The sequence below is a fragment of the Ursus americanus genome, chromosome 26, assembly GCF_024610735.1.
Source record: "Ursus americanus isolate L20-20 chromosome 26, mUrsAme1.1.p, whole genome shotgun sequence".
Lineage (NCBI taxonomy): Eukaryota > Metazoa > Chordata > Mammalia > Carnivora > Ursidae > Ursus > Ursus americanus.
In genome coordinates, this window is record NC_142152.1 from 19,966,453 (window position 1) to 19,985,690 (window position 19,238).

At 47.5% G+C, this 19,238-nt stretch overlaps 1 protein-coding gene across 4 annotated transcripts in view; it reads right to left on the reverse strand.

Moving 5' to 3' along the window:
- The window catches only part of PGF (placental growth factor), a 48,487-nt gene that overhangs the window by 26,639 nt on the left and 2,610 nt on the right, over positions 1–19,238 (reverse strand). For all 4 annotated transcript variants that reach the window (XM_045807803.2, XM_045807805.2, XM_045807802.2 and 1 more), the window contains exon 3: positions 9,186–9,252. The gene's annotated coding sequence lies outside the window, so the exon portion shown is untranslated. The remainder of the gene's footprint in view (positions 1–9,185; positions 9,253–19,238) is intronic.

A 19,238-nucleotide genomic window follows, 5' to 3' on the forward strand; every position in this document is an offset into this window, starting at 1 on the left:
CCCTGACTCTGGGTTTCTCTGGCTCTTCTCTCTGGTCGGCAAAGGGGACAAAGAGGGAATTCGCATGGAATGTGGCAAACAAATTGTGGCACCCAGTTGCCATGGGCAGCAGAAGAGTGTCTCCCGGCTGGGAGATGAATGGGTAGAGAATAAAGCAGAGGGGAAGGGAGAGAGGAGCCAGTTCAGGGACTGGAGGACAGTGGAGCTGGTAACTCCAGGATGAGGGGGTGAACTGGGGAGAGGGCAGCAGCCCTGGGCCCCCATGAGCCTTTTGCCTCTGGCAGTGGTGGCAGCAGCCCCAGGCCTCACTGAGGGCTGCTGTTGCTGTTGCAAGCTTTGGGCTGCCAAGGATGGGAGAGCAGGAAGAAGAAGGGAGTTGTTCTCAGAGTTAGGGTCTCTTCGTAAGCCTGTTGACAAGCTTTCAAGTCTGCAAGATGGGATTCTGGGTTCTTAACAGATTCACTTCTATCCTGAGTGGGGCTCAAAGCCAGGCCTCTGGGCCTTTGGCAATCAGGGTGGAATCCAACCACCAGCTGTCATGGTAACCTATATCTCTAGAACTGCACAGAAAGGCCTAGAGTCTGCAGTCCAGGACACCAGAGGCTCATTAGTACGTGGCAATGGGCAAGGCCATGGGTGTGCCAGGGGGACCCCTATAGGGTTGGGCCCAGAAAGGGGTCTGACTCTGGCCCAGCCGCTTCCTTCTCGTCCTGGCCTCTTCCCGGCAGTGTCTCCAGGGTCTGGCCTAACTAAGTTGGGCTTCAGCCAAGCTGGCTGGCCTCCAGGTGGATTTGGGACAGACAGCTGGGATGTGGTGTTTCCCGCTCTGAAGAGACAGAGGCTGGAGATGGGGCCATGGTGGGGCTGGAGTCTGGAGTGCTGGGCCCCTCAGCGACGGATCTCAGCAGGATGGTGGGGTCATGGGTGGGTGGAGGCTGGATGGACTGTCCTTAGTGAGGTTTCCCAGCACAGGGGTATGTCAAAGGATTAGGACCAGGTGGTCCCCATACCTCCACCCCTTCTTTATCTGGGTGCCTCCGGGACCTGAGCGGGTCCCTCTGGACGGCCAGCCAGCTGGCTCTGAAACTCCCTTCTCTGTCCTCACCCCACGGCTCTCACTTTTTCAGAATAGTTTCCCGCCTCCCTGGGGTCGGGTCAGCCTGCCCCAGGGTAACATCTGACACTGTTCACTTGCCTCTTTTTGAACATCCTGGTAGACCTGGTCACAGCTGCCTGCACTCCTGATTCTGGTGTAGATGCTGTGTTCAGCTCCTCAAGACGACCTCTGTTTGGGTCTACAGGGCACATGTGAATAATAACATAGTCCTTCCCCCAGCCCCTAGCTGCCAGGTTCAGCTTTGGTCCTTTTTTCTGTCCTTCCTTGTCTAGACAATTCCTGTCCATCCTTTGAGGTCCATGTCGGACGGGAAGCTCGTGCTCCTCCCCGTCTGTTCAGGCAGAATCACTCATTTCCTGCTCTGGGCTTCATTAGCACGGAGCGCTGAGTGAATGAAGCTTCCCAAAGAGAAGAAAAGCTTCTGGTCTTGACAGTCTCCTGCTCAAACACTTTCCATGGCTCCCCACTGTGAAAAAGCCTTTTGCCCTTTTGGGCTTAATCAATCCCCTAGCCTGTGCCAGAGAACCCTCCACTCCAGTCAAGTGGTCCCTTAGCCTTCCTCAAACTTGGTCTGAACCTTCCCCTCTCAGCTCCCCTGCTCAGGCCATCCCCTCTCCTACAACACGCACCATCACACTCCCCTACTGAAAGCCTACCTACTCTTGCATTTTGAGGCCTTGGGAGGTTGGTGGCTCTTGGAAGGGTATAAGAAAAACTGCCCTTGGGGGCCCAAGGTTCTTCTTCCACCCTCTCCCTGATCTCTAGAGCCAATGGCTTTTGATCAACCTGCATCATGTATTCCATAATTTGAACCAAGCTGCAGCTGACCACCTCCCATTAATGTCCCGTGTAAGTGCAAATGAGTGTGTGTGAATGAACACACATATGTTCATGGGAAGATATGAGCAAGCAGGCACACAGGGTGTGTTCGGAAATGTGTGGAAATGAATGTGCCTCTCTCCATGAGCGACAGCAGGTGTGTCATGCCTTCGTGAACATGGGTGTGCACGTGGAAACCTACATGGGTGCTTGTGTATGCTGAAGGTGTGTGCTTGCACATGCAAACAAATCCGTACGTGCACGTTGGTGTATGTGGCCTGCTACACCTTCTTCTGCCCAGCCCAGGGTCCCGGGGAAGGCCAAGGCCACTCAGTCTGCCTTCCGCAAACCTCCCAACCTCCTGGGGCATGAGGAGGGGCTGTACATTGCATCCTAACTTTTGACAGAGATCAATGCAGAATTCCTGTGAGGCTGCTGGGCTGTGGTGATGAGCAGCTGTGAGTGTCAGGGATCTGGCCTGGTGGGGACCTGGCCCCTGGCCTCCAGCCCTCAGTATCCCTTGTCCCCCACTGAGCTAGTAACCAAGACAAGGAGGGCTCAGGAGGGGTCCAGCAAGACATAACTGGCTCTGTCCTGGTCCTCAGGCAACAAGACCCCACCCTAAGCCTGTGAGGAACTGCCTATGCTGGGCCACGGCAGAGGATGCCAGGTCTCTGGTCCTCCTTCCTATGGGGACTGAACTTCAGGGGAAAAAAAAAAAAGCACCCAGTTAATGCTGAGGGAGAGTCCATGATTATGTGAACTCATTTTAGATGGAACAAGGATATACGGTTTAAAGGGCAGCAAGGAAGCTTAGGCTAGACCTAAGGAAGGAGTGTCCTTCATTGACAAAGGCCACAAAATCTATGCCTTCAAAGACAGGGGACTGGCCTGGGTAACCTTTAGAAGTGCCCCCTCCCACTACTGGCTCTGTCCTCTGCAGCTCTGAGGGGGCCCAGAGGGGCGTCTGGGGAGAGAACTAGTCAGACGCACTTCCGTGCACTGCTCCCAAGATCTTTCCCTCCTCCGGAACCTTCTTATCCCTCATTTCCTGCTTCTCTCCTCTCACCTCCAAGTGGCTGCCCCAGCCTTGGCCCCAAAGTGGCTTCCTCACTCCCTCCCTGCTGCTCCAGAATTCTCCCAGCAGACCCAACGCTGGGGTGGGGGCAGGGAGACAGCAGGCCTAGTGGGCAAGATCCCTCACCTGGGTGGTCCTCAGGGAAATAAGGCCAACTGGATGGGAGAGTGCACCCTGGTGTGGGGTCAGAGGAGACTTTGGTGCTGGAAGTCCCCCTTCTTGAGGGGCTTGGGGTTCCCCACCTTGCCTTTCCTGGTGGCTTCCTCTGGCTCCTCAGGGAGTGATCATGGGAGAGGACATTCAGAGGTGCTTGGGGAGGATGGGGAGGGAGGGTGAATGCCCCCACACACCCTGGGCTCCCCTCCTCCTCCTCCTTCTGCAGCTCCTATGCCTTCCCTGGGAGGTCTGACCCAGGCGAGCCCAGGGATGAAGGGAGGAGGTCATTAATCACCGTTATTTATTATTTCTTATGTAACCGGTGTTATGAAACATGGGACCTTGTACCAGGCACAACCGGGAATATGTGAAAGATGGCCCCTACTAGTAAGAGCTTCCTGTGGGATGACCAGGTAGGCTCAGGAACCACAGGGCTACCTGCAGACCAGTCTGGAAGGAGGGGTATAGGCTGAACCGGGCTTTGGCTGGAGGTAAGTCAGCCCTGCTGTGCTGCCCTGGTATCTCAGGGAGCCCAAAAGTAGGAAGGGAGCTGAGTCTGGGGCCCCCTGAACCACAACAGGCCTAGATCAGCTCTGGCTCCAGGGTGGCCTGGGTCACAGCTGGAGTTGTCAACATATTGACCCAGGAGGAGATAACATCCAAAGGGCTTGCAGTCCCAGTCAGACAAGGAGGGGAATGTCGCCGGAAAAGATCCCTGGCCCCTAGAGGGATCAAACTAAATGGGGCTTTAATAGGTCTCTTCCAGCTCAGATTTCATGGGTAATTGGAAGCAGGTCCTGAGCTGGGCAGAGTAGGCTGGCTCTAGTGGCCTGCGGGGCTGGGGACTGAGGAGAGGCAAGCGGATGCTGCCTCCATGCCACTCCACACATCCCACTGTGGCCTCACTGGGGCTTCTGGATTCCCTTTACACTGCTTTGGAAGTGCTGCTCTTTTAACTCCTTCAGGGTAAGAAAATGGATAAGCGGAGAGGGAGAACCTGAGTCCCAGCTCAGAGGGGAAAAGAGAAGCGTGTCCTAAGCTAGGTAAGTACTAGGCCTTCCTTCGTTCGTTCATTCATTCATTCATTCATTCATCCACTCCACAAAACTACATTAACATTTAAAACTGGCAACGACCCTTTAAGATATAGCCCTTACATTTTTTTTTTAATTGCAAAAGAGGCACACATTTGCCAAAATAAGATTCAAGTGGTATCAAGGGATATTAAGTAAAAGTGAAAATCCTCCGCCCCTACACCACTACTTGGTCCTTCCCTCACTACTCCCAGACTCCAGGAGCACCTTCTGTCTACAGTTTACTGGATCTCCTTCCAGACCATCTTCAGTGCATTCTGGACTATATCCTGCCGTTTTGATTTAACAACGTGTCATTAATATCCTTCCAAGGCCGTAAGTAGAGCGTGGATATTCCTCACTCCCATTTTAAAGATGAGGAAAAGTGAGGTTCAGAAAGGTTTAGTGGCGGTCCCAGACTGCACAGCCTGGCCTTGTCCTCACTCTGCCAGACCTCCCAGCCTCTTCTCTGCAGAGGTAGGAAATGACAGAGGAGAGAGGCTGGAAGCCCCTGGAGGGGGGCTGGGATGGGAGAAGGGACTGCAAGTGAGAAGGAAGCAGTGCGCTAGGAGTGGGGGCTGGGTCTGCTCGGATGAAGTGGCACCCCTCCTCCAGTGTCACACAGGATCCCACAGTGTCCTCTGTGGCTCTAGGGCCCTAGAGGCCTGGGCTGGGCAGGGCCGGTTAGCTGTAGTGGAGGGGTTTTCAAACCAAACCTATCAAGAGGGAAGGAAGGACTGAATTTCCGCCCCTAATGTACCGCGGATACATGTATTCCTCCCCTGGCCTCAAGGGGCATTTCCTGCCTAACACCGTTGGTGGGCGCAGGCCATTGCCCGCGCTGCTAATGCCGACTAGGTGGGCCTGTTCTCCCACCAGGACTACCATCCTATATTCCCCTGTGGCCACCAGCCACCTGGCCTCCAGCATGCCCACCAGTGAGGGGAGAGAGGCACCCCTTACCCCAGCCCTGACCCTGAGTAGCTAGGACCATCCCCTACTCACAGAGGGCTTAGGGCACCCCCTCGGAAGGTGACTGAGGGGACAGGCAGGTGGGAGGCCAGCCCAGCCTGTCCCTCAGCCTGAAATATAAACAAGATCAGCTCTGAAAAGGTCATGACCCAGAAAGCCTCCCCATCAGACCCCTAGCTTTCCTCCTTCCTGCCTGGGACCTCCAAAGGAGGAAACCCGGGAAGCTGAGAGAAGATGGGCAAGGAAGAAAACATCCAGTGTTCCTTCTGGGCAGACACAGGTACTCACATCCAGGCACACGCACGGACGCTCACGTGCGTGTGCACACACTCATGCCGGAAGCGGGAACTTGGCCAAAATGTGGCATAGCTGTCCATCAGAGGTGGCTTAAGGGATGCTGCCCTTAGAGGCAGGGGAACGGACCAGATGGCCTTGGGAGAGCTCTCCATTCCCAAGACTGTCTGGAAAGATGTTCCCACAAGGACCACCCAGACCTTGGAGGGGATCACAGAGATTCTCTCACAAGGCAGTCAGGCCAATTGGGGAAAACGGATCTACTTGCTGACCCACTCATGTTGCCAGTATCCTTGGCAAACCTACTCTATGCCAGGCCCCAGCTGAGCCTGGGAGAACAGACGGCATCTGCAAGCCTCCACACGGCAAATGGGAAAAAGGGTCCCTAACTGGCAAGACAGGAGCCCATCCCTTCATACAGGGGTGGCTGATCAGTCACTAAGGGGCTGCAGACTGGTTCTGAGCGGAGCTCAGGTGGCACCCAGAATGAAGACCCTCTGCCCCCACCCTAGCTAGTGCCCTGCTGAAAAGGAGTCCCCCGGAAGGCTGAAGTCTCCTCTCTGCCCACCACCCACGCCACCCCCACAGTTCTGGCCCTGGCCAGCCACAAAAAGGAAATCATTAAGGAGGAGTGTCAATTCACCAACTAATTGGATCAGCGCGAGCGGCTGCAGCACACGCTGTTCCATCCCCGGCTCCTCCACCGCCCGGTGGCCCGCCCGGCTGGCCAACTGACCCCGCCCGACCCCACCCGCCTGCGAGGCCCGTTCACAGCGGCCTAATCACCCCTGGTGGCCGGCGGCGGCAGCGGTGTTAACAACTGTCTGCCCACCAGGCTCCTTCCTGGGGCTTGGCGGAGGGGCTGACCCCTTGCAGCTCTCCTCTCGGAGGAGCGTGAGCGGGAAACTGGATCCCAGCAACAACCCAGTGGCCGCCATCCAGGGTAACGCCTGGCTCCTCGCGCTGCCTGCTGGCCTCCTGAGTGTTTGCCCGGCTCCTCCAGACGCGCGGCCGCCGAGGGCCTGCAAGGACGGCCCGGGGACTGAGCATCCCCTGAGCACGGAGGCCACTGTTCCCTCCCTACCGCCAGTGCTGCCCACGGGCCGAGCTGGGGAGGCGGCGCTCTTTGCCAGCCAGAGCAAATTAGGTGCCCGGACGCTGAGGTCTGCTTGGCATTTCCTGTGTTGGCTTTGGCCGATGAGGCCAGGCCAGTGGGCCGCCCTCTTGACCCCAGCCCAGTCCAACAGGCACGTCCCAGACTCTGCAGCCCACAGACTTCTGTTCTGTGCCCCACAGGGAATCCTGTTCCGGAAAAAAAGATCACCCCTCCCGGCCTGGGTTCCCACTGAGCTGACTTCCCTTGCCTTGTAGGGTGCTCTGACACCAGAGGCCTGGCCAGCCCCCAACCTGGCTCATCTCAATGTGTGTTCCTCCAGCTTGGGCATGGAGCCCACAGAATTTGTAGATCTCTGAGCCTCCCAGTACTTCCTGGATGTGGTGAGGGCGCTCTGCAGGCAGGCCCCCAAGGCCGAGGTTCCACAGGGGGCTCTGGTCTCCCCTGATCTCCTCTTCCCATCTGTCTGTGGAAAAATTTCCCCAGCCCAAGGCCTGTCCTTTGCCCGGACCCCAGGGAGCCTTGAGCAAGAAGGTTGCTCTGGGGGCGCCTGGGTGGCACAGTCATTAAGCGTCTGCCTTTGGCTCAGGGCGTGATCCCAGCGTTCTGGGATGGAGCCCCACATCAGGCTTCTCCGCTAGGAGCCTGCTTCTTCCTCTCCCACTCCCCCTGTTTGTGTTCCCTCTCTCACTGGCTATCTCTGTCAAATAAATAAATAAAATCTTTAAAAAAAAAAAAAAAAGAAGATTGCTCTGGACATCGGCACCCTGGTTCCAGCTTGGGAACCCACGGGAGCTCCCATCCTCAACCCCGGAAGCGTGGGCTTCACCTGCAGGATCAGCATTGCTGGCTCCTGTTCCTCAGTCCATGTTTTCTTTGGCTTGGATCTCTGGGACACCAGATTGTCCAAAACAAGACGACTTCGTGATACTTATTTTCCCAAAGAGCAGAGTCTGTAACACAATCAGGCTCTTTGTGTGTTGTGCAGTCCCCAGCCACCCCCTCCCCGGTTGCCCCCATCCCTACCCCAGCCAGGTCCCCTTGGGGCATGAAGCATTCCTCATTCCCAGTGGCCAGGGGTCTCTGGCCTAGGATTTGGCAAGGCCCAGCAGAGCCAAACCCCACCCCATAGACCATCCATCACTGATCTACAGCTCTTTCCTCTCTCCTCCCCACCCTTGGGGTGCCAGCATAGTCCCTATGAGGAGAAGCAGGAAATCAAATAGCCTAGACTTAGAGATGCCTGAGTACAAATCCCAGCTCGACTACACACAGCTGTGTGCCTTGAACAAGGTACCAAACGGCTGTGGAACACAGCTGCCTTGTCAGTAAAATGGTGACAACAGAGGAACCAATAGCACAGGGTTTGTGAGAGGAACCTAGCCTTACTAGAACCTTACTAGAGCCTTTGGGCCTATCCGATAGTGAGCCCTCCATAAATGGCTACCATTTAGATAGCTATCTATCTGCACGGGGTTGGCTGAGCAGTCACTAGAGTCTGCAGAGTTGTCCTAGGCCAAGCCTAAGCCACACCTAGGACAGAGACTCTGCAGCCCTAGCCTACTAGGTGCTTCTTTGCTCCCAGGCGGGTTCTGCACTGCCATCTCCCTGAGGAGGCTAGAGGCCCAACATGGCTCCCTTCTGGGCCACTCTGCTCCATGGCCATCAAGAACTTGCCACCTCAACTGGACAGGCCAACCTGCCAGGGCAGAGCAGCCTCAGAAGGCATCCGAAGATGGCTGGGTACCTTGCAGCCCTGTTTGTAGAGGGCTTCACCTTTCCCCAGGAAAAGAGAAGGCAGAGCACAGCCATCTGGCTCCTCAGTGCCAGGTGCATGAGTGCTCAGAAATTTGCCAAATGTGTGGTGAAGGAAGGAGAAGGCTCTGGATTTCCTGCATTGTTTGTGGAAAGAGCAATAGGCATAATTTCCCTGGCAAGTTTGGGGTGACAGTTATCAAGAAGACTGAGGAATGTTTATTACCTTGATGGGCAATTCCACTCTGGTATTCTCCCTTGGGAACCAATCTGAAATGCCAGAAGGCAGACAGGGCTGCAAGGAGGGCCCATAAAAATGTCTGCAGAGATGTTCTCCTCGGTTTTGTTTATAAGAACAAACAAACAAATAAAAAACAAACAAAGAAGATACTTCAGTAGCCAATGGCAGAGACTGCTTAAGTCTATTAGGGATATCTGTGCACATAAGGAATTAAAGAGTAAGCACTAAAGATTAGGTTTAGGGAAAATTTTTAATGACATAGCAACATTTGAGTAAAAAAAATCAGGATATCTAACTGCTGACAAAGTGTAATCTTAATTATGTGAAAAAATGTTACGAGTACATAAACAAAATGTGATAGATATATGTGTGTGTGTGTGTGTGTGTGTGTGTGTGTGTGTGTGTGTGTGTATATATATATATATATATATCGGCATATTAGTCTGCCTTAAAAAGAAATGAATTCTGATTCTGACACATGCTACAACGCGGACGAATTCTGAAGACATTATGCTAAGTGAAATATAACAGACAGAAAAATACAAAGATTGTATGGTTCCACTTACCTGAGGTACCTAGAAAAGAGTCAAAGTCACAGAGACAAGAGGTAGAAGGGTGCTTGCCGGACAGCGCCTGGGGAGAATGGACAGTTATTTTTTAATGGGCACAAAGTTTCAGTTTGGGAAGATAAAAAGTTATGGAGATGGTGATGGTTGTACAAGAAAGTGAATGTACTTAGTGCCACTGAGCTGTACACTTAAAAATGATTAACATGGTAAATTTTATGTTATGTACATTTTATCACAATAAAAAAAGAGGTCACAGGGAAATACATCAAATGTTCTTCATGGGTATATTTGAGTGAAGGGATTATGCAGGACCTTTATTCTTTTTAGTTTCCAACATGTGCCCCTAGTAAATGACATATTTTGTTTTGTTTGTTGTTTGTTTTAAGGAAGCTTGCTCAGCATCTCCCAGATGTGTGGGGGTGGGGTGGGGGAGAGGTTCGGTCCAGCTGCAGCTGGAAATGAGGGGAGAAGCACAGCCTGCTGGGCAGGGCTGGCTCAGAAAGGCTTGGGGTCCCCCCAAGTTGTTGTTCCCCTCCTGGCTGGCCTCTCTCTCTGCCTTCCCCCCACGCTCCAGCCGTGCCTAGGGGCCTCTCTGCAGGCACAGCAGTCACTAGCCTGAAGGGGCTGTCTGGGCCGTCCCTGCTCTAGTGGGAATGTGGGCTCGGGGCTTTCTCAGACGGTCAGTACCCATGCCGCCTTCCCGCTGCCGCTCCGCCCCAGCCCAGCTGCAAAAACAACAGCCCATACCCCAAGCCCTGTTATTGCAGCCTACAGTGGAGCCTCAGCGTGCAGCGGAAGGAGTGGGGATGGGGCCTGCCAGCCCTAAACAGACCTAGGGGCAGGGGTACTCTCAGGAGGTTGGAAGGTCCCCTCCTGCTCGCTGGGGAAACCTGGTTCCCAGGTGTGTGGGGAAGGGGCTTGGAGAGGCCTGGGGACTGGGGGACTGACAGCCAATTCTGACAGTGGCCTCCCTGGCTCCCTGGAGACTGCAGGGTGGGGGGAGGTATAGGGGAGGAAGTCAAGCCACTTGGGAACCCGCTGAACCAAGCTGAGCCAAGCCGTGGGCAGGAGGCGGCACCACCGTGGCTCCCAGGCAGGCCAGGGCCAAGGCTTTCCCACGGGGTGCAACTGGCCACTGGGCTCTACGGAGTCATCCACCCCAGGCTAAGGCCTGTAAACCCTGGGAGTTTTCCATGCAGTCTTCCCTTCAGGCCATAGGGGCTGGCAGGCAGATCCAGAACCCAGCAGGGCTCTTCCCTCTCCAGCCCCCAGCACCTGCAGGTGTGTGCTGGGCATCCTGGCAAGGCTGGGGTACACCTCTCAGAGGCCTGCTACTCAGCTTTCTCAGGACCGACTCCAATCTCATCCACCGGCTCCTCACTCATGTGACAGAGTAGGGACACAGAGCTTATTTCCCTAAGAACCCAGAGGCCTCAGGGACTATTGGAAACCTGGCCCCTGTTTGACCCCTAAAGGGCACTCCTGCCATTCTAACAGGAAGGGTGTGGATGATGTGGCATTAGGAGGCACAGGGAGGTCTCTGGAGACAGACAAACCTGGGCTAGAACCTAGGCTCTGCTCTACTAGCAGTATGACTGGGAATGTCTGTAACCCCTCCAAGCCTTGGCTTCCTCCACTGTAGAATCCTGGAAGATTTAGATGTAGTATATATAGTCTCTGGCACACGTGAATGCTTAATAAGGGGAAGACACTGTAATTCTTAATACACAAGCCCCAAGAAATGAAATTAGCTGAGATTGGAAAGCACTTTCTGATCTCAATGGTCAACTAAGTTCTTCCGACCCATGGCATTCTGCACAATGTAGACAGCACACTTGAGAAGTCCCCCACCTTTTCTTTTTCCACTCCAGTTAGGAACTAGTTAATCAGACTACCCTCTGAAGCTAGACAATGACTGTGTGTTTTTAAAGATGTTGTGGGCCACAGACATCAAACCAGGGATAGAAACTATTTCAGGGAAGGAGGGGAGCCAGACGGAAGAGGGTCAGCCTCTGGCAGCTACCAGCAGCCTCTGTCTGCAGGTTAATCACTGAGTGTCACGATGTACCAAGGGTGACAGGAAGCTACTCGGATGGAGAGCCCAGGCTTCTTGGCTGGGACGTAGCCTCACTCAAGGTCTGTTGCTGTTCTAAAATGATCTCAGGTAGTTGCAATAACTCATTCATTCTTGAAAGAGGGGAGCTCTAGAAATAAAAGCTGGTGTATCGGGTCTTTAAAATACAACCAGACCGACAGACAAATCAAAACCACAATGAGGTATCACCTCACGCCGATCAGAATGGCTAAAATGAACAACTCAGGAAACAAGAGAGGTTGGCGAGGATGCAGAGAAAGGGGAACCCTCTTACACTGCTGGTGGGAATGCAAACTTCCCAAACTGGAGCAGCCACTCTGGAAAACAGTATGGAGGTTCCTCAAAAAGCTAAAAATAGAATGACTCTATGACCCAGCAATTGCACTACCAGGTATTTATCCAAAAGATATAAAAATGCTTATTCGAAAGGGCACCTGCATCCCAAAGTTCATAGCAGCAGTGTCCACAATAGCCAAACCATGGAAAGAGCCCAGATGTCCATCGACACATGAATGGATAAAGAAGATGTGGTGTATGTATACAATGGAATATTACTCAGCCATCAAAAAGAATGAAATCTTGCCATTTGCAACAACATGGATGGAACTAGGGGGTATTATGCTAAGTGAAATAAGTCAGTCAAAGAAAGACAAATACAATATGATTTCACTCTTATGTGGAATTTAAGAAACAAAATAGAGAAACATAGGGGAAGGAAAGGAAAAATAAAATAAGATGAAAACAGAGAGGGAAGCAAACCATAAGAGACTCTTAACTCTAGGAAACAAACTAAGGGTTGCTGGAGGGGAGATGAGTGAAGGGATGGGGTAACTGGATGACAGGCATTAAGGAGGGCACTTGATGTAATGAGCACTGAGTGTTATATGCAACTGATGAATCACTAAATTCTACCCCTGAAACTAATAATATACTATATGTTAACTAAATTGAATTTAAATTTAAAAAATTTTTTTTCTAAAAATATAATCAGACCTTTATTAAGTACATTACAATCACCTTTTATGGAGATTTTTCAAAAATTCTCCAGATTAGGTAATGGGTACCCAGACCCACTACTTTAAAGATCAGAAGTAGTAGGGACACCTGGGTGGCTTAGTTGGTTAAGCGTCTGCCTTCAGCTCAGATCATGATCCCAGAGTTCTGGGATGGAGCCTTACATCGGGGGGGAGCCTGCTTTCTCCCTCTGCCTGCCATTCCTCCTACTTGTACTCTCTCTCTTTCTGACAAACAAATAAATAAAATCTTTTAAAAAATCAGGATCAGTAGTAGTGCAATGTCTCTAAATCTCCGAGGTCACTACCATTTATCAAATGTCACTATCACTTCCACTGACAGACAAGATCACCCAGCTTGGGAGGGGCAGACCTATGATCTGAAATGAGATTCATCTGTCTTCCAAACCCAAAATTTAAACACTATAACATAGCATGAGAGGACAACTGGCTAGTGGGCCTTAGTCTCCACATTTTTCTTTTTTCAGAATAACAGACTATTTTTTTGTCTACCTATGTACTTGGTACTACTCTCACTTATGATGACCTATCAATTGTGGTATAACTGATCTCTTGATCAGAACCAGCTCACTGCTTAGTGCTCTTTAGAGACTGAAAGAGATAAACTAAAAGGCAAAATCCTCTAAGTTAAAATGATGATGCTGTTTTATTATTGAGTTTCCCCTAGTACAGGGGCTCTTTTCCAATATACAATATGGTGCTTGGTATGAAAAGACGCTCAACGAATATTTGTTATATACCGTATACGTTGATCTATGAAGACCAACTGTTAATAGGCAGTCCTAATAACAATAGGGTGGGATTTTTTTTTTTCTAATCACATGCCCTGGTACCATTACCTGTGTTTGTCATTAGAATTTCCCTCCAAATTCCTAGCAACTGACTAGGTCAAGTGGCAGGGAATCTCAAGAACAGAGCCAGATGTCACTAAAATATAAATCTACATTTAGACCAAGATCAGCTTCTAGTCTAGCAGAATCAATCAAATAATGGCTGAGAAGAGGGTTGGGATCCCTGGAGCACAAAAGAGAAGCTTAGTGAAGCCTCTAGCAACTCAAAAAGTTAAGCTGAAGGGAGATTTGTTGAGAAGTCCAAGGATGGCTCTACCTTCAAGCCTGGCTAGTTCTACAAAGCAACATCAGTTCATTTCAAGTCATCAGCTCATTTGCCCTTTCTCTCTCACTCCAGGACTTGCCTCTGTTCACTTCTACTTCTTCTGGAGCGGTTGCCTGACTTTTTCCTACAGATAAGCTTCCTGCACGAAACAGGAAAGCTAGCCACCAAGAGTCCCAAGCCAACCTCCTTATAGCAGATGATCTAAAGGCAAGAAACCTGCTTTCTTCTGGGGTCTGTATAGCAAATCACAGGGAAGGACTGATGACTATACAGTGTGGAATTGGGGTCACTGCCCAGACCTGGGTGGTGTGCCATCCCTGTGGCTAGGAGGCCCTGAGATTGATAGTTCCACCTGAATGACACGAGGAGGGACAATTCCCAGAGGAAAGGGGGTGCAGGGCAGACAAAAACAACAGGTGTCCGTGACAATAGCACTTGTTCTCAGGTTGCATAGAGACATGACTTATCCACCAAAACAATTAGAGAAGGATAAAAACAGTAGTGCATTCACATGCCGCAGTGTTGAGTCAAAGCCTTTCAGGAAAAGGAAGTGATCTGATGGCATAAAGGAGATTCTTTGGAACAGAAGGAGAAAGACGCAAACATTTTGGTCAGCCTCCCTCCTCACAGTTGAGAATTATCATCATAATCACCCTACCTCCAAATTAAGTTCAGAAACTGTGATCTGATAACTTTGCAGGCAATTAGCCAGAATGTCTGAAATCGGGACACTGGGAAAATCTGGAAGATCTGGTCAACATAATCATATTCCTGGTTGAGAGAATGGGCCTGACGGAAGAATTTATTTTTCTTACAAATAACTTTTTTCTGATTATAAATGGGATGTGTTTATTGTTGAAATTTTGGGAAATACAGAACACAAATGAACATAAATATCACTCTTGTATTTGGTAGGACTGGGTGTGACTGCAGATGATGGAAACCTCAAGGTAACAGTGGCTCAAATAAGACTGGTTTATTTTGCTTGCAGCTAAATGAAGTTGAAAAGTCCAGGCTGATATGATAGTTTTGCTCCACAGAGGCCATAGGGTGCCCAGGGTCCTTCTAGCTCACTACTCTGCCATCCCTGCAGTGTGGCCTGAATTTTCATCATCCAGGCTGGCAGAGCAGAAAGGCAGCCAGAAAGAGAAAGGGATAAAGAAGCCAGAGGACACACGCCAGTTATCTTCCAGGGAAGTTTCTCAGAAGCGGCAACACAACACTTCCACACTATCCCAATAGTAAGAACATAGTCATGGGGCCACACCTACCTGCTGGGGAGACTAAGAAATGTAGTCTTTATTTTGGATGCCTATTAGCCAAGCCAAAACTCTATTACTATAGAAGAATGGCTTATGAGGCAATTAGGGGTCTCTGATAAACCTGTAATCATACTATCCAGAGAGAGCCACTGTTAACATCTTGGTATGTCATTTACATACACAGGTATCCACACACACCCATATATATATATATACATACACACATATATGATGTGTATATGTGTGTATATACATACACAAACACACACACACACATATATATATATATAGGTGTGGGTGTGTATATGTGTAAATATATATTTATATATAATACATATGAATAATGTATAATTATTTTTAAGTGAAATTGAGATCGTACCAAATACACTATTTTTGCATCTTGCTTTCTTGGAAAATTGCACTTTAAACAGTCTCTCTCTCTTTTTTTTAAAGATTTTATTTATTTGACAAAGAGAGACAAAGCAAGAGAGGGAACATAAGCAGAGAGAGAGGGAGAAGCAGGCTTCCCGCTGAGCAGGGAGCCTGACGCAGGACTCGATCCCAAGACCCTGGGATCATGACCTGAGCTGAAGGCAGACGTTTAATGACTGAGCCACCCAGGTGCCCCTAAACAGTCTCTTTTGTTATCTATTTTAGCACTAAGACATTTAACAATTAGAGTAATGTAATGTAATCCATTATCATTTTCTTTTAAAGATTTTATTTTTAAGCAATCTCTACACCCAACATAGGGCTCAAACTCAAAACCCCGAGATGATGAGTCGCACGCTCCACCAACCGAGCCAGCCAGGCGTCCCTATAATTTTCTTTTAAATAGATGCTTTTATTTTATAAATCCTGGTTTATGAAGTTTTTGTTTAACTATTTATTTCAAAATAATTATAGATTCACGGGAGGTTGAAAGGAATGTACACCAAAGTCCCGTGCGCCCTTTCCCCACCTCCTCTAATAGTAACAACTTATACAACTGTGGTACTATGTCAAAACCAAAATATTGACATCAATATAATTCATAGTTTTAGATTTCACCAGTTACACATGCACTCGTGTGTGTAGCTCTATGACATTTTATTATGTGTAGCCTTGCATACCCACCCCCACAACATCCAGAGACTCAACTGCACTATCCTTTGTGTCACTCCTTCGTAGCTACACCCGTCTCATGCTCCCCACCCATCCCTAACCCCTGGCAATTACTAATTCATTCTTTATCTCTCTATATATGTTACTCCATGAATGATACATACATGGCATTATGTGAAAATACATGTTGGAGATCGGCTTGTCTCATTCAGCGTAAGTTCCTTGAGGTTCATTTAAGTTGTTGTAGATATCAACAGTTTGTTCCTTTTTATTGCTGAGCCATATCCCATGCTATGGATGTGCCACAGTTTGTTAAACATCTACCAATTGAAGGATATTTGGAAAGTTTCCAGTTTCTGGCTATTATGAATAAAGCCGCTATGTACATTCATGCTGTTTGGACACAAGCGCTCATTTCTCTGGGATGAATGACCAGGAGTGCAACTGCTGGATTGTATTATAAATCCATTTTCAGTTTTGAAAGGATTGCCAAACTATTTTCCAGAGTGACTGCAAGCAACCTACTTTTTAAACTTAACAATATGTTGTCAACAATTTTTATCATTATTTCCTATGTCATTAAATATTCTTCTAAAACGTGGATGGTGGTACATAATTTCCAAACCAATTTCCTAATTTTGAATACACAGGAATACTTCTGATTTTTATGTTATAAATAATAAAGTGAAAATGTGATTATGGATAAATCTTTGTACCTATTTCTGATTATTTCCTTAGGATAAATTTCTAGACTTAGACAAACTGGTTTAAAGAGTATGAATGAACATTTTAAAGTCTTTCGCTGCATTTTTTTTAAACTGTCCTACTGAAAGGTGTTTCAATTTAAAATCCCACAGCTATATATGAGAATTGGGCAAAGTTTCTAAAACTACTAATATCGCAACACAAATTGCAAATGATTGTATCTTTAATATATAAATAGACCTTACAGATCAACTAGAAGATGAAATACCCAATATCAAGATGCTTTGGGCTGCAAGTGACAGAAAACTCAAAATTCAAAATTTTATCAATAGAGAAATCTATCACTTTATATATTAAGAAGTCTAAGTAGGGCAACTTCTGCATTTATTGATTTCACACAATTTTTATAAAAGGCACCACAGTACACAGACTAACAGAGCAGGCACTGAAGCTACACTGCAAGATTAACATCTCAACTCTTCCACTTACTGGGTGTGTATCATTAAGCAAATTACTTATCCTATTTATGCCTCAGGTTCCTATTTTGAAAACGGTTATATTAGTAGTATCTATTTCATAGGACTGCTGTAAGAATGAAAAGAGTTTATATAAGTAAAATACCCATTAAGTGTTGATATCATCAAGAGTCTAGATTCTATTTTTCTGTTCTGCCATCCTTGGCATGTTAACTTTATCCTCAATCTTGAGACCTCATGGTCACAAGATAGCTGCAGTAATTCTAGGCATCATGTCTCAGACAATCAGAGATAGAAGAGACAAAGTAGTATTCTCTGTTACTTAAGAACAAAGAAACTTTTCCAAACAGATCTCCCTCACATCCTGCTGGCTAGAAAATAGGTTACCCAACACCAACCTGTTAAAAAAATTTTTTTAAGGAGAAAGGAATTGCCATGATTGGCTTAGACCCATCAGGATTTACCCATAAGCTAAAACCACTTTCCCTGTGGGTAGAAACCAAACAAAATCAGTTCTTTTAGCAGGCAAGAAGAAAGCAATGGATATCGGGTAGGCAACCAGAATGTCTGTCATGTATCATATTAGAAAAAATGGGCAAACCATGTGAACCAGCAATTCATAAGAGAAGAAATGCAAAGGCAAATAAACATGAAAAAAATGTTCGCCTTGATTAATAAGCAAAGAAATGCAAACTAAAAGGAATTTTTGTATTTTCCCTATCAATTTGGCAATGATGAAAAAGAATGATAATCATTTACAACAGCAATAAATATACAGGGTGCCTAGGAATAAATCTTACACAAGACATGCAAGACCTATATGGAGAAAATTATAAAATTTTACCAAACAACCTTAAAGAAGACCTAAATAAGTGGAGAGATATATACCATGTCCATGGATAGGAAGACTCAGTATCCTAAAGATGTCAATTCTCCTTAAATTAATTTAGAGATTTAAAGTAATTCTAAAGTAATTCCAAGCAAAATCTTTAGGGTTTTTTTTTTTTTGAGGAAAAGACAAATTATTTCTAAAATATATATGAAAGAGCAAAGGCCCAAAACTAGTTAAGACCCTCTTTAAGAAAAAAATATGGCAAGGAAGTTTTTACCAGATAGCAAGACTTTTTATAAAATAAGACAACAGTAAAACAGATAATGTGATACTGGGTAAGGGATAGGCAAATTTAACAATGGAACAAAATAGTCCCCAAACAGACTCACACATTATAGACACTTGACATATTACAGTGGTAGCATTAAAAATCAATGGAGGGTACCTGGGTGGCTCAGTCAGTTAAATGCCTGCTTCAGCTCAGGTCATGATCCCAGGGTCCTGGGATCAAATCCCATATCAGGCTCCCTGCTCAGCAGGGAGTCTGCTCCTTCCTCTCCCTCTACCCCTCCCCCAGCTCTCTCATTCACTCTCTCTCTCAAATAAATAAAATCTTAAAAAAAAAGAAAAAAGAAAATCAATGGAAAAAGAACGGAAAAAGAAAAGAAAATCGGATTCCCACCTTTCACCCTACACAGAAAGTAACTCAAAATTACTTGTAAATTTAAGTTTTTTAATTATTTAGAAGAAAAAGATAAGAGATTATCTTTAAGCCTTTATATCAGAGAAGGATCTTTTAAACAAAACATGAAAAGCATTAATTATACAAGACAAGGTTGAGATGTCAAAGATGTCAAAGACATCTCAAAGTGAGTAAAACAACAAGCCTCAAACTGAGAGAAGATATTTATAGAACAAATAACTGAAATAGATTAGTGTTCAGAATATATAAGGAATTCCTACACGTCTATTTTAAAAAGGATTTTTAAGAAAGTAGGCAAGACACAACACAGGTATTTCACAAACGAGGAAAAAAAAACACATGGCCAATAAACATACAAAAAAATTAACAGCCTCATTAGTAATCAGGAAAACAAATTAAGATCATAATGATACATCCTTTTATATCTATCTGATTTCCCCCAAATAAAATAACTGATAATACCAAGTGTTGGTAATGAGGTACATCAGTTGGAACTCTATGTCCTACTGGAGTGAGCATTAATTAATTTAACCACTTTGGAAGACAAGCACTATTTGTAACGCTGAATATTCGTATAGACTATGCCCTAGTTATTCTACTTAGGTATGCCAAAATATACATAAGAATATTTATAGTTTAGGGGCGCCTGGGTGGCACAGCGGTTAAGCGTCTGCCTTCGGCTCAGGGCGTGATCCTGGTGTTATGGGATCGAGCCCCACATCA